The 15,830-nt window shown below is 31.9% G+C and overlaps 1 pseudogene; it reads left to right on the plus strand.

Annotated features, from left to right (window-relative positions):
• The first annotated feature begins 9,116 nt into the window (after positions 1-9,116).
• On the plus strand, positions 9,117-15,616 carry LOC115952126 (annotated as a pseudogene).
• Positions 15,617-15,830: the final 214 nt, after the last annotated feature.

Genomic DNA, 15,830 nt, shown 5'->3' on the forward strand with positions numbered 1-15,830 from the left:
TTTTTTTTTTTTTTTTTTTTCATTTAATGTTTTGTGACTAACTAATTAAGAATTGACAAACGATTTGAAACTTAACAAAAACAACAAAAAGACTTAGTCCCAAATAAAATAAGATAACTCTAAGAGAAATTTTATTTTATTAAAAACTTACTTTTTGAACTCAACAACCAAAACTACCAATTAAGAGAGGAAAAAACCTAAAAATTTGAAATTAACAACTATTTTTGTTACAAGGTGGATAGCTTGTTGTTCTTATCAACTATTTTTTGGAACCCAATAATTAGTTGCTCAATTCTTTTTTGCAAGGCCAGCTCTTATTTTTTAGAGGGGCCAAATATTGATTTTAAGTCTAATATTTTAAACAATTGCAAACTACGCATACATTATTATGAAGTTTTTTAAAAATTTGGGCGCGTGGAGGGGGGGGTGGGGGGAATCCACCCCCCAATTGCTAAGTGTAGCTCCGTCCCTGATTCTACGTATGGGTATATGACCATGTAAATAAAGTACATATACCAATGCGTGAACCTGGCAATAGAAAGTAAAACTTTAGTCACCCAATTAATGAACTTTATCTTCTGTGTGCATTGTGTTGGCTTCCTGGACCATCAACCAGCATGACTTATTACTATGCTCGTGTTTGACTCATTCAGATTGCCTCAATTTGCTTCTATCCCATTTTTATGTGAACACTTAGAAGCTATGAGATATCAGATTTATGGACTTTTTGAGTCTTCTATTAATTAAATGCATTGCATTCATTTCTCGTTTATTTATCTCTGGAAACTTTCACAGTCCTATTTGACGGCTTATACATGTGTGACTCATGAGTTCTTCTGCCATGGAAAATTATTTACTATGATGAACCTACTGTATACATAATAGTCTGGTTGGTGATTATTTTCCAGATGCGTTTAGTATTATTGATAGTATTATCCTATATAGATAATAATGAACTGAGCTTTATTGTCAAATTCATAATGCTAGTTCTTTTAGGAATCTATATATATATATATATATATATATATATATATATATGTAGGGCCCGATAATCTGTGGCCCTGGCCCATTTATTTATTGGGGCCCAAGGCCCGAGCCGAGGAAGGTTATAGCCGAGGATAGGTAATACAAGTACAAAATAGTCCTGAAACACAGTCGAGGACGATTCAGTCCTCGGCATGTCCGAGGTCCCCCTGGAAGGAAGGACAAAAACAGAACAGAAACAGTCTAAAAAAAAAAAATCTAAAAATATCTATATCAATAGAGAAGGACACCCTGGATAGTTTAACGACCAAGGACAAAGGGAAAGCTGCACTTATTGCCATTCAATACTCTGCACCTGACAGAGCCATACCCTTCAACTTTTACAACCACCCCCAACCACTCTGGATATGGGCTAATGGGACAAGTATCAGTCTTGGAAAATCGAACCCCACACGTGGACGTTGGATAAGGAAGACAGGCTAGTATAAAAGGAAAAATAAGCAATCCGGAAAAGGGGCTGGGAAAAATGGCCAAAAACCAAAGCCTCCCAGCCCGCCTCTAGGAGAAAGACTCCCAGGACGAACACGATTTAAACCATGTATGAACACCACGAAAAACCCGCCGTTTAGTGACCAAGGTCTAGCCTTTCAAACCCATGCTCTATAAATGATATTGTTTGGGCCTTTTTACGTGCGAACTCAACACTGTTACGGTTCGTTACAAATCGAGTCCATACAATATATATAAAATAATAATAATAAGTGAAGTTGAGAAAAACTCAAATTAGAATTCCAAATTAGAGTTCCAATTTTGCGCAATGTGTCCTAAATTATTTATTCTTAAAGAGTTTTATTTAATTTTAGAATCAAATGTAGAACCACATCATAAATATTCATCTATATATATAATAATAGATGAAGCTGAGAAAAACTCAAATTAGAGTTCCAATTTTGCACCATGTGTCCTAAATTATTTATTTTTAAAAAATTTTATTTAATTTTAAAATCAAATGTAGGACCACATTATAAATATTCGTACAAGTGAGTTATTAAGTACAAAAATCAAAGACTCTAGAATAAATGAATCATTAAAAAAAAAAAAAAAATGCTTCACAATAATTAAAAAAAAAAAATTGACAATTTACATTTTATACCCAATAATATCCTTACAATTTTTTTAAAAAAGTTAACAAAATATAAAAATAACTATCAATAGTATTTAAATTATATATATATATATATTTATATGAATTATATTATATATCTTATTATATATCTTTAAGTGTATTCATGTATATAAATAGGGTTACAAACTAGTTCAAATAAATGGGATGTACAAATATAAATAAATTATCTAATATGTGTTTGCTTCTGGGTCAGGCTTAGGCCTAGTGTCCAGTAGTATTGTATTCGTTGAGATGATAACATATGTCCACTTTTATATATGTGTCACCATCTGATCAGATCTAGTGAACTAAATACATTGGACCTAAACCAAGTCCTTTACTTCTTAGAACCGAGAGAGAGAGAGAGAGAGAGAGAGAGAGAGAGAGAAGAGGAGGGGGAACTAGATTTATTCCTTTTGGTCATTTGTTCAATCCCATAATGATAACATTTTAAAAATTAAAAAAAAAAAAAAAAAAAAAATTGATAATGACAACATTGATGTTCAATCCCATATCACTTTCAGTCCATTCGCCCCCCACAAAAATTTGTTCGTTAGAATTTTTTTAGAAGCTTTTATATATTTATTTATTTATTTTATAATTTGATACATTGGCGCCGGCGCGGGGGGGGATTTGATTATGGACACTTCTATTGAAAATAATAGGAATTGCTAATTGAACTAACACGTTTTTTTATATTTTGTATTTGTGTTAGAATCTAATATTCTTTTTCCCTTGTGTGAGAGCTTTTTTTTTTTTTTTTTAATAATAAAATCAAATAAAAAAACGAAACAAAAACTAAAATGGTCTTGGGACTCTTGGCAAGTCTATTAGACTTATTCTTCTACAAAATGATCATGATCTTACCTGGAATAAGATCAATGACTTCTTTTAATGGCTGTTTCTGCATCTTGGTCACATGACTCACATCAACATGTGCTTCTCGTTTAGGTTTTAAATCAAAATGTCCGGTTATAACTCATTGTAAATACTAATAAGATCACATGTATAATAAAAATTTTCGTTCAATTTCTTTCCTGTTTAGTTGTCCCAGTTTTTTCATCGATATTTTAGAGAAAGCAAGTAGCCTGTTCTTGATGAAGTTTGTTTTTAAGGCTCATTAGGTAGAATTAATGATGGATTATATAATTCCCCCATAATTTAGAGGAATTATTAATTTAAACCTTAAATTTCGTGGGTTCCAGTTAACTTAACTGGTAAAGTTTTTTATGGTTGTATAAGAGATCTAGGATTTAATCTCCGCCTACACCAAAGACTGATTGGTGTTTTGGTCTAATGATAAAGAGTTATCATCAGGAGCGGACGCCATAAGTTGAAACTCTCTCAAAAAAAAAAAAAAAAAACCTTAAATTTCAATTACTTTTAGTTAAAACTAATTAAAACTTCTAAATATTTTTAATTGACTTCTTAGTGAACACTATTAACTAAAACTAACAAAAGCTCAAATAAACTACACTTAAAACTAATGCTAAATCACAAATTACTCTTTCTATGTTTGACATGTTTTCAATTTCATTTTTAAAGATTCATTCTTTTCAATTAATTTGTACCGCAACTATCATTTCCTGTCAGTTTGGCTATTCCCTTCACTGCCGTCAAGTGGTTTGCCGTTAACTTCTCAAAAACAACATATTTGATTTGAATTTAATCAAATTAACTGAATCTTAAATTGGATTTCTTGATAAATTTTTTATTAGCAATATAAATAATATAATTAATAATTTAGATTAAAATCTTACAAATGTATAAGAAATTCATATATATATATATATATATATATAAGAGTTAAAAGATAATGAAATACTACTAAAATAGAAATATAATAATGAAATTAATTGCAAAGATATTCAAATATGTATTTTAACAATTCTTGATTATATAATCAAAATTAGTTTGTTTTCTTATTGTATGTATCACTTATAGAATTTTACTGACAATGCTTTGACAATTGTTTAGGTAGAAAGAAAATTTTCAATATTAGAATTTATAAAAACCAACTTCAGATTGATTATTTCATAATAGGATTAAGTGGAGTAGCCTAGAGGCAAAAATAATATTAAAAAAATTAAGGTGATCAAGATAAATATATCAATAATTTTTTAATCCATAAAATAAACACTTACACACACACACGTATAAAGCATATCTTTTAACATTATTTATTATATATATTATATCTCATATTATTGGAAATATACGTGTGAGTGAAATTTCAGATTGAATAAAAATGACAAGAGGGAGTGGTTAATTTAAGAGCTCAAACTCATAAATTTAATCTTATGGATTAAGTGGTGTCTTTAGATGTTATGTTAACATTTCAATTGGAATCTCCTCCAATGTGTTAATTGACTTAACTCCCCAACAAGTGGTGTGGCAAGGTGGTGAGGTGCTCAAGGTAAATTTCCAAGTCGGAGCAAGGACAAAGCAAGCCTAAAAGGCTCACCCAAACAATCCTGAAAAAAGACCAAACAAATTAGTATTGTCAATAGTGCTATATCACAGTGTAGCACGAGAACATGGAAGTGTGGATCGGATTCCCATGGATGAGCGTGCTAGGTTGACACGGGATTCTTATGAATGGCGTATAAGAAGCCCATGGATGATGCATTAGTGAAGGAAAAAACTTAGAAGGCAAAGGGAAATTAGTAGGACTTGTTCGTGACCCACATTGATAATTTGAAATTTATAATCTAAACACAAAATTTTAATTAATATATAATCTTGCATTTAAAAAAAAAATTATATTATAGCTGGTTAAATAAATATCATTTTATACATTTTTAAATATATAAAAAATACTTAACTTAAAGGTATGGTCTTAGACCTCAAATTGTATCGAGTTGATATCGACAAGAGTCACGATTCTTCAAAAGTTATTTTCTTTCTCAACGAATAGCAACACATCGTCAAACAATATGCATGTGAAAGCAAAACTGTCATTTCAAGGCCACAACAAAAAATATATGAGGTTAGTTAAATTGTCAACAGAATAACCAATTGGCAAAAGAAAGTTGCCTAAATTTTTGGTTAAACATATCTACATAATAATAATCCAGTCATGAATTAAACCAAGTTCATTCGAAAACGTGCTAGGGCTTTGTTGTTCACTATTAATCAAAAACCAGGAAAAAAAATTGTGGTAGTGGCTGAAATTCATCAAAAGAAAGAAAGAAAAAAAAAAAAAAAGTGGGAGCTTTATTATTTCTTAATTAGGTAGGTCAGTCTATTGAAATTTGAAAGGTCCTAATTCACTTTTCAGGGCTTAAACACCACAAAAAAAAGAGAAAAGAAAAAAAGGTATATATTGCCAACGACATATAGCTGAATTCGGATCATAACTTCATATAGAAGTATAGAATAATAGGACAGCGTAAAGAAAGAGACATTCACAGCGACATTTCGAAATTAAAATAGTAATTATATTACTAACTATTATATATAACATGCACGCAAGTTGCAATGGCATTTATCATCTGTGATCGATTAGTGCCTAGCCTCTTTTGACATCAACTACTTTTACTTTTATGCTTTTAGTTTATTTGTATATTTATAATTTTTAAATATAACATATAGAGATTCCTTGCAGAAATTCCTTGAATAGTTAATATAACATATAGAAACAGATTTAACTAAAAAAATCAAAATCTAAGAGTATGAGCTCAATCATATTATATTAATCTTTCACTCTTCCCATTAATATCCAATGTATATGACTTTACGCTATATACCTAACAAATAAATCTATGAACTATATAGCTCAACCATATACATTTGAAAGTGAAACTATGGATGTAACATTTTCTACTCATGCAATTTCGCTTTCTAAATTCCAAGGACCTTCATGATTTTCATAAGGATGCAAACCCATCATGAATTCGTACACGTAAAATCAAAATTGACATATTTCAAAATTGATGGCGATTTAAATTTAATCAAATTTAAGAAGCTTGTACAAGTAATTCAAGACAATGAACCTTCAGCATGGACCAAATATAACTTGTGAATTCCTTTTGGCGGTCCTAATGAAAAAGGCTGAAAGACATAGACCTTTTACAGCTTTAGGACCTGTTTAGTAAAGAAGTTTAAATAATGTTGTTTGTATTTTTTTGAAATATGTGTGGGTGAAAAAGTGTATGAAAATACGTGTAATGTTGTTTAAAAACTAAAAATATGTGTTTAAAAACTAAAAATATGTGTTTAAAATGCTCTATCAAACGGACAATTAAATTTGCAAATTCAACATTTTAATTCATAACAGAAGTTCGAGTTCCTCAGGCACAATCATAGGAGCTGTCAACAAGTTAACTGCCATTAAAAGCTCACAGCGACTCGTCCTACATTGAAGTTGCTCATTTCTAATAGCGACGAGTCGTCCAATAGTTATGTGCCACATTTGGCTAGATGGAATGGAAGTAGAGACTGGGACCAATGTCTAGTTCAAAAGGATTGTGATATCATGGAGGTGGACAAGGCGAAAAAGACAATCATATCTTTTTTCTTTTTCTTTTTTTAATATCAAATAACAAGAATTTGTTTTTTTGCCCCTTATATGGTATTGGTAATTGATGAGAGTGTAAGAAATATTTATTTTAAATTATTTTATTCATTTATAAAGGTTAATTGTATTTTTATTAGTTAAATTTGAGGTATATTGTTGTGGGATCTTTTTGGGACAATTTCCTGATCCAAAGCCAATACGGAATCTTGAGTCATTGAAAAGAGCCTAAAGTAAGTATTGAGAGAACTGAGTTCGGCTCACCACAACTTATTTGGGTCGTTATACGAATTAATTTGTGCACAAGTTAGATGAACTCTATAACAAAATATTGAGGGTGGGAGGAGGTCAATCAAGGGGAGAGGAATAGACTAGCATTACATAGATGGTTGAAAGAATAGATGCTTAAGAGAATTTCAACCTTGCACATTGCATGAAAGTGACCTCACTACCATTCTCAGCCAGGCTTGGAAGACAAGATGTTGAATATTTTTTATTTGATGGATTTCAGTTTTAGGGTTTAGGTTTAGGTTTTGGTGGTGATGATGACGCAATTTGAAAGGAACTTGGGTTAGTGGTCTCATGAGGTGACGGCTTCGAGGACATAAGAAACTTTTAGGGGAAATGAGGTTTGGGAAGGCCCAATTGTTACTTTGGTTGGTGGTGGATTAATGGCTGGGTCGAGTCTACTATTGGGTTTAGGTCTAGGTTTGAGTGTAGGTTTGCTTGCCTATACGTGAGATGATGCTGTTGGGCATTGGGGAGTGTGGGGAAGAAAAAAGAAATTTATCAAATGGTTTTAATAAGATATACTACAAAATGAAAAGTGTGAGATTTTTAACAATGATGAGAGATAGGTAGTGTATTTGAAAAGTGGGCAATTAAAATAGAAAAAAAAAATGTATACATTTTCTATTTTAATATTTGATCAAAATTTGCAAAACTGGTCATGAATGGTCTTTCTCATGTACTTTAACATTAATTATAGGAGTTCATTTCTAAGTTTTAAAACATTTTTGTTAACTTACTTCTTAGAGCCAAAGAATGCACAAGAAAGAATCACATAGGAGAAATTGTTCGGTTCTAAAGTAAGAGCTCTCTCTCTTTTCACAACAAGTGTATGCTCTTGTGTGGGACCCCTGGTGGGATCCACAATTATTTGAGAATAAGAACTACTATTGTAGAATTGAATAATTTTACAAGAGCAAAAAAAAAATAAAAAAAAATAATTTTACAATCACATAGGGGCTGGACTTGATGAAATTGACATTTTTAGGAGACATGAAAAAAAAACAAAATTTTGCTCCACATTGATTTGGAGCTATCTTTTTCAACCTATTACGTGGTGATTTATAAGATTATTCGTGTGTATTATTTAAATAAGTCACATGACTTATATAAAATTAGTGTGACTAAAATTATATGTGAATGGTCTCTTCAATCACCATATAAAAGATTGAAGAAAGATAATTCTAAACTAGTTTGGAACCAAACATTTTCCCAGCAAAAAAATCATTTTCTACCACCAGAAATTCAAAGAAACATAATTATTGGTGACAATTTAGCAATTGTTAAAAAGGTTATGATGTTAAAAGAGATCACAAATTTGAACTGCGAAATTCATAAAAGAAAATCTAATTGTCGGAATACGAAAGGTTAAAATGGTTGCAAGCAAAATAAAAGTTGTTGAGAATTTTTTGTTGCCATTAATTTTCCATGAATTTAAAAAATAAAATAATTTATACTAATCTTAAATAGTTTACTTAAAAAATAAGTTAGATAAAAGTATCATTATACCTTAAAAAAATAAGGCCTTCAAAACTGTAGATAAATTCACTATGAAAATAAAGTGAATTTAAGTTATCTAAAAAAATAAATTACAGTTCAGTTAATTCCAATTTTTGCCAACCTCCTAACAAAAAATATTTGTAAAAGAAAAATTAAATAGGACTTTGAAAAGCCTAGACTTCAAATGTATTTTGCTCATTTGATAATATTTGTTTAGAATTTTTTTAACTCTGTGATATGGGCTATTGTTCTTTATTACAAGAATCAAAGTTGATATCTCCTCACTTCCTACTATTAAATTACCAAATCATTCTTTTCAATACGTGTAAAAACAAACGTACATATCAAATATGCAAGGTTGGTACAGCCTTTTATATTTGATATGTACATTTGAATAATTGAATGATAGTTGTGTGTTGACATTTGAGAGATTCTAAACTCTAATTTCAATGATATGTACTAAAATAGTTTGTCTTGAACCTTTAATGCAATCTCGATGTTTAAAAAAGAAATCAAATATACAAAATTATTATTGGTAGACATGTAAAAATTAAACAAGGAGCAAACTGACACAAGAATTTCTTGTCACTACAATTGAGATTTATAAATAAGAAGTATATAACTCGTTCACAAAGGACCGCAAAGCGCAGTCCCTTCGTGACTATGATGATGGAAAGCACAGATATTACTGTTTCTAGGTGAGATTAAAATTCCATGTTTCAAGAAATTTCTCTCATTGAAAAATAAAGAATAATAGTTAACGTCTTCAAACATTGGCTTCAGGTGTCACTTTTTACAACATGACAAGACAATGCTCATTGGAGCAGACCCTTCTCAGTTCTCATATTGGCGACAGATGCATTCGAGTGACCATTCACCATTGTTTTTTTTATGGGACCAAACAGCGGCATCCTCGAGTTAGATATGGGAAAGTGCATCTTTACAACAATTATACCAGAAACTGAGGATTTTTTTTTTTTTCTAAATAACAATAAATATTAAAAAATTTAGTTAGTTGTCACGTTTCAAAATAATGTTAAAAACTAGCATCTCGAGTGTCTAAAACTCGAGTTCTAAGACTCGAGTTTTTAAGTCTCGATTTGTAAGCGGATGGGTCTGATGTGAAAAAAAAATCCACATGAAAATCGAGTTTTAAAGACTCGATTTCTATAAATTGCATAAAAACGCTGCTATATGGCTTTAAAACGTTACTATAAGGTTTAAAAACGCCACTATAGGGCTCCCAGAACCTGGTATGTGGTGATCACACTTATAAAAAAAATTTGCAGAAAAACGCCACTATAGGGGAAATTTTTTTTGCATGGAACTCAAGTCTTAAAGACTCGAGATCTATGTGGCATTTTCAGTCCAAATCGTCCAGCCAAGTACTCGCAAAACGAGTCTTTGGGACTCGGGTTTTAATATGGATCTCAAGTTTCTAAAACTTGAAATGCTATTTTCCTTAAAACTTTGAAACGTTGCCTAACTTACTACATACTTGCCCATCACACAGCTACTCTGCCCATTCCCTCAGAAATTGAGGCATTTATGCTGTTTGTGCCAGTGTGGAATCATAGGTGCTATTTATTAACCAAATTCTATTATTTGTTGGTTTGAACATTTAAAAGGTTTCAAGTTTTTTCCTACTCTAGGTGATTAATGATTTTGTGTCTATATTGTGATATCAGATATACTCCCAATGTACTTCTCAAAAAAAAAAAAAAGATATACTCCCAATGCAATATATATGAAGCAGGACAAAAGAAGGTGGCATTTAAATATCTCACAGAGAAGGTATATCCACTTTCTAGTTTTGAACTGAGTACATTTCTGAAGTCGGCACAATCATCTAGAACTGATTGGTTTTAATTGTCTGAGGGCTTAAGTAAAGTTTGTATACATAGATGATAGATGTAAATACACACAAACACAACAGTATTTTGGTTGTGAATTCAGCTCTTTGAGCATTCTTTAATTGAAACGGAAAAAGGAAAAAAAAATTTAAAAATCCTTGGGAGATTACCTATGTAACATACATAAAGACACATTTTTGCATTAAAGTATCAGTTTCTTATTCTTGTAAAAAATTTATCTGCAGTAAGAGAGCTTTATATGCTCATAATTTTCTGCTTTCCAGTAGGTAGATATTTTTTTGCTAGTATATGAAAGTAGAATGGATAAGCAAACCTATGGATTTTCTGTGTCTTTTTTTTTTCAATTTCCGTTGTCTCTATTGTGTTTTTATCTATGATATCTTTCTCTTTATGTTCCTTTCTAAATGTCGTATAGGAGCACAACAACTATGATTGCATAAATTAAGACATTTTGGCTTCCTCTCAACATGAGTGACTAATTTTAGTATTCCACAGGAGCCTTTTTTATCCTCTTTTTGGTTCCCCATTTCCATTTAACAGTGAATTTCTTTCAATATTTCGTATGTCTTCAAGTGTCAATGATTGAGATTAATAATCTTGCTATCTAGAAGCCATACAGCACCCAACATTTAGAAGTAGGAAAAATAGAGTGAAAAAAAAAAAAAAAAAAAAAAACAGGCAAAAGATTTTCAATGATGAGGCCCCTGATGCCTAACTGAATTATAGAAGAATTATCCGATGGAAAGAGGACACCTCATAGCAATGGAATAGATGGTATGTGACTTCTGCACATGATGCAAAATTGAGTAGAATGGCTGTGCGCTCTCTCACTCATAAAGGTGTGTGACCTGTAGTTCATTAATCAAGAATTGTGAAAAGACTCCCGAGTCCTGACCTGACCTGTAGTGCCCTTCTACAAGCATTATTTCTTTATAGTTCATGACCAGTTGGATTGAACTTTGAAATTAACTTTCAAGTAAGGGTGGCAAATGGGTTGGTATAATTGGATTGGGTATATAAAACTCATTTATCCAATTAAAACCCATTTAACTAATTCCTTCTAACCCAAATCCAACCCAACCCAATTATTATAGGTAAACCTCAACCCATCCAATTACCCAATTATCAAAATAACCAAAATACCCCCAAAACCTAAAAAATGACCAAAATACCCCCAAACCTAAAAATGACCAAAATACCCCCAAAACCCAAAAAATAACCAAAATACCCCTGCAACCCAAAAAATAACCAAAATACCCCCGAAACCTAAAATTACTCCCAAAACCCAAAAATTACCAAAATACCCCTAAAACCCAAAAAATGACCAAAATACTCCCGAAATCCATAAAATTACCAAAATGCCCCCAAAACCCAAAAAATGACCAACGTACCTCTGAAACCTAAAAATTACCAAAATACACCCAAAACCTAAAAAAAAGACCAAAATACACCCAAAACCCAAAAAATTACCAAAATACCCCCGAAACCAAAATAACCAAAAATGACCAAAATACCCCAAAAACCTTAAAATGACCAAAATACCCCTAAAACCTAAAAATTACCAAAATAATCACAAAACCTACAAAATGACCAAATACCCCCAAAACCCATAAAATGACCAAAATACACCCGAAACGAAAAAATTACCAAAATATCCCCCGAAACATAGAAAATGACCAAAATAACCCTGAAACCCAAAAAATGACCAAAATACCCCTGAAACCTAAAAATGACCAAAATACCCCCAAAACCCAAAAAAAAAAGTCCAAAATACCCCCGAAACCTAAAAAATTACCAAAATAATCTCGAAGTCTAAAAATTAACCAAAATAACGCCGAAACCTAAAAATGACCAAATACCCCCGAAACCTTAAAAATTTCCAAAATAACCCCGAAGCCTAAAAATTGACCAAAATAACCTAGAAACCAAAAAATGATCAAAATACCCTCAAAACCTAAAAAATGATCAAAATACCCTTGAAACCCAAAAATTAACTGAAATACCCCTTAAAACCTAAAAAATGACCAAAGTACCCCTAAAACCTAAATATGACCAAAATAACCCCTAAACCTTAAAATGACCAAAATATTCTCGAAATCTAAAAAATGACCAAAATACCCCGAAACCTATAAAATGACAAAAATTCCCCTTAAACCTATAAGTCAATAAAAATACACCCTAAACCTAAAAAAATAACCCAAATCCCTCCTAAAACTAAAAAATGACCAAAATACTCCCTAAACATAAAAAATGACCAAAATACCCCCTAAACCTAAAAATGACTAAGATAGCTCGAAAACCTAAAGAATGATTGAAATATCCCCAAAACCTAAAAATTTATTAAACGACCTCCAAAACCTAGAAAATTACAAAAAATGGCCCCAAAATCTAAAAGTTAACGAAACACCCCTAAAAACCAAAAAATTAGTGACATTCCCTCAAAACTTACAAAATGACTGAAATACTCTTAGAACCTTTAATTTAACGAAAATACCCTCGAAACATCCAAAATACCCCAAACCCCTCTTTTGGTAATTTTAGAGGCTTCGGGTGTATTTTGTTCATCTTATAGGATTAGTGGTATGTTGGTCATTTTAGATATTTTGAGGGGTATTTTGGTCGTTTGATAGGTTTAGAGGTATTTTGGCCGTTTTAGGGGTTTCAGGGTATTTTTGGTAATTTTAGAGGTTTCAGGTTGTTTGTGGCCATTTTAGAGGTTTTGGGTTTATTTAGGTCATTTCAAAGATTTAGGGGTATTTTTGTCACTTTATAGGTTTGAGGGTATTTTGGTAATTTTTTAAGTTTCATGGGTATTTTAGTAATTTTGTAGGTTTAGGGGGTATTTTGGTCATTTTATAGTTTTAGGGGGGAAATTTGTTCATTTTATAGTTTTAGGGGGCTATTTTGGTCATTTTTAGGTTTCTAGATTATTTTGATCAATTTTTAGGTTTCGGGGTTATTTTGGCCATTTTTAAGGTTTCGAGGGTATTTTTGTCATTTTTTAGGTTTCAGGGGTATTTTGGTCATATTTTAGGCTTTGGGGGTATTTTGCCCATTTTTTAGGTTTCAAAGGGATTTTGGTAATTTTTAGGTTTTGGGGGTATTTTGGTCATTTTTAGGTTTTAGGGGTATTTTGGTCATTTTTTGGATTTCAGGGGTATTTTGGTAACTTTCTAGGTGTTGGGGGGTATTTTGGTCATTTTTTGGGTTTTAGGGGTATTTTGGTCATTTTTTGGGTTTTAGGGGTATTTTGGTCATTTTTTGGATTTCAGGGGTATTTTGGTCATTTTTAGGTTTTGGGGGTATTTTGGTCATTTTTTGGGTTTTGGGGGTATTTTGGTAATTTTTAGGTTTTAGGGGTATTTTGGTCATTTTGTAGGTTTTGGGGTTATTTTGGTAATTTTTAGGTTTTGGGGGGTATTTTGGTAATTTTTAGGTTTCGAGGGTATTTTGGTCATTTTTTGGGGTTCGAGGGTATTTTGGTCATTTTTTGGGTTTTGGGGGTATTTGGTAATTTTCAGGTTTTAGGGGGGTATTTTGGTAATTTTCAAGTTTGGGGGGGTATTTTGGTCAATTTTATGATTTTGGGGGTATTTTGGTCATTTTGTAGGTTTTGGGGTTATTTTGGTAATTTTTAGGTTTTGGGGTATTTTTGTCATTTTTAGGTTTCAAGAGTATTTTGGTCATTTTTAGGTTTCAAGAGTATTTTGGTCATTTTTTGGGTTTTAGGGGGGTATTTTGGTCATTTTGTAGGTTTTGGGGTTATTTTGGTAATTTTTAGGTTTTAGGGGTATTTTGGTCATTTTTTAAGTTTAAGAGGTATTTTTGTCTTTTTTTTAGGTTTTAGGGGTATTTTGGTCATTTTTAGGTTTAGGTATTATTTTGGTCATTTTTTAGGTTGAGGGGTATTTTGGTAATTTTAGTGGTTTTGGGGAATTTTAGAGTTGGGTGATTTGTAGAAATGATAGTTGGATCATAATTGGGTCAATTGTGTATCCAATTAAAACCCAATAAACATTAATGTTAATTGGGTTTAATTGGGTTAATACCATTTAACCCAATTAATAATTTGGTGGATTTTGGTCTAATTTAAATGGGTGGGTTTAGATGGATAAATGGGTTTGGGTTGATTTTGCCACCCCTACTTTCAAGGTGTTCATAGGAATTTTTAGCTCCAAAAGTAATCCAAACAATCTCCCATACCCTCCCATAAGAAAAGAAGACAGATATCTTGAGTTGTCGATTTCATACATAAACCCTTGTGATGGTTTCATGTTGCATTTTCTTTTTTATTTTTAATTGTCAAGCTTTGTTAGTATTTAGGATAGGCTTAGACTCAGCTTTCAAGGAATGGAAGGATGGAGGGAATGGTCCATTAGCTGATACTTATCTGATGTGTCTTGTGTATGCGTATGCATTTTTTATTTAATTAATGGATTTTGGTATTAGCCTCTGCATTGAGAAACAAAATATTTTTTGTTGCTTGACTAGATAATTGAGGATGCATGACATAATTTAGAACTGTGTTTATTTTGGATTTTTCTAATTGCCTACTTTGTTAGATCCACCTTTTGATCGTCTTAGCCATATACAAACAAGCAAAATGTTGGTTAACCATTTTCCCCTTGTGGCCTTATCCTGTTTTCATCTACTGGATGGTTGATACTATGAATCCCTGTGCTAGATATTGGGAAAAGCATGACATTATGTGAAAGTATATATGTTGGAATTTTACTAGCTGCCCCTACATTGTAAATCCATTGGTTGATAGTAATAGCAATATTTAAAAATGCTTGCCAATTAAGCTGCACAGACAAATGCCATCAAAACTGTTGAATCAATAGTTTTTGAGTAGTGGAATTGCGGAATATGATCTTTTTCAAAGTACCACGTCTCCATTTGGTTAGAATGATCCTTCCTGTGATATTGTATATTTGACTGGAAGTACATGAATTTGTCCATGACCAATAAATTGTATCAGCATCTAACAGCCGAGACGTGTTTTTCCTAACGAGATTGAAGTTGGTTTTTTGTGACCACTGTCTAGGCAACTGACAAGGAGGAGGCAGCAACTGGCTGCATAAACTCTGAAGGGGATTTATTCGTAAGTGCAACTCAAGCGGGGCTAATGACCAAGGATACTGCACACAAAATGTTTCATCCTAGCGAACGCTACCCTATATGGACAGTGGAACTGCCCACGGATGATCTTAAGCAAGTTCTCCAGCGTTGCACAGGATGGCAGTCTGTTCCACGACCTGCAGATCAGAAGGCGGTAGCGTAGTATCTTGATAACTACATATATATAATCTCTAATTAGTAATTTTGACTTTGATGTTTGTTTCAACAAAATACCTCTTCCCGTGTGTAAAAGGCAACCAGTGAGTTTTCCTTTTAAGCAAGGATGAAATAAATAAGATTTTTGTTTTGATGTTGTTTACCTACTTTTATTTCCCCATTTTCTTGGTTGACATAGACACTTGACAGGTCTCAGAATTCGTTG

Source organism: Quercus lobata, chromosome 7 (genome assembly GCF_001633185.2).
Source record: "Quercus lobata isolate SW786 chromosome 7, ValleyOak3.0 Primary Assembly, whole genome shotgun sequence".
NCBI classification, from domain to species: domain Eukaryota; kingdom Viridiplantae; phylum Streptophyta; class Magnoliopsida; order Fagales; family Fagaceae; genus Quercus; species Quercus lobata.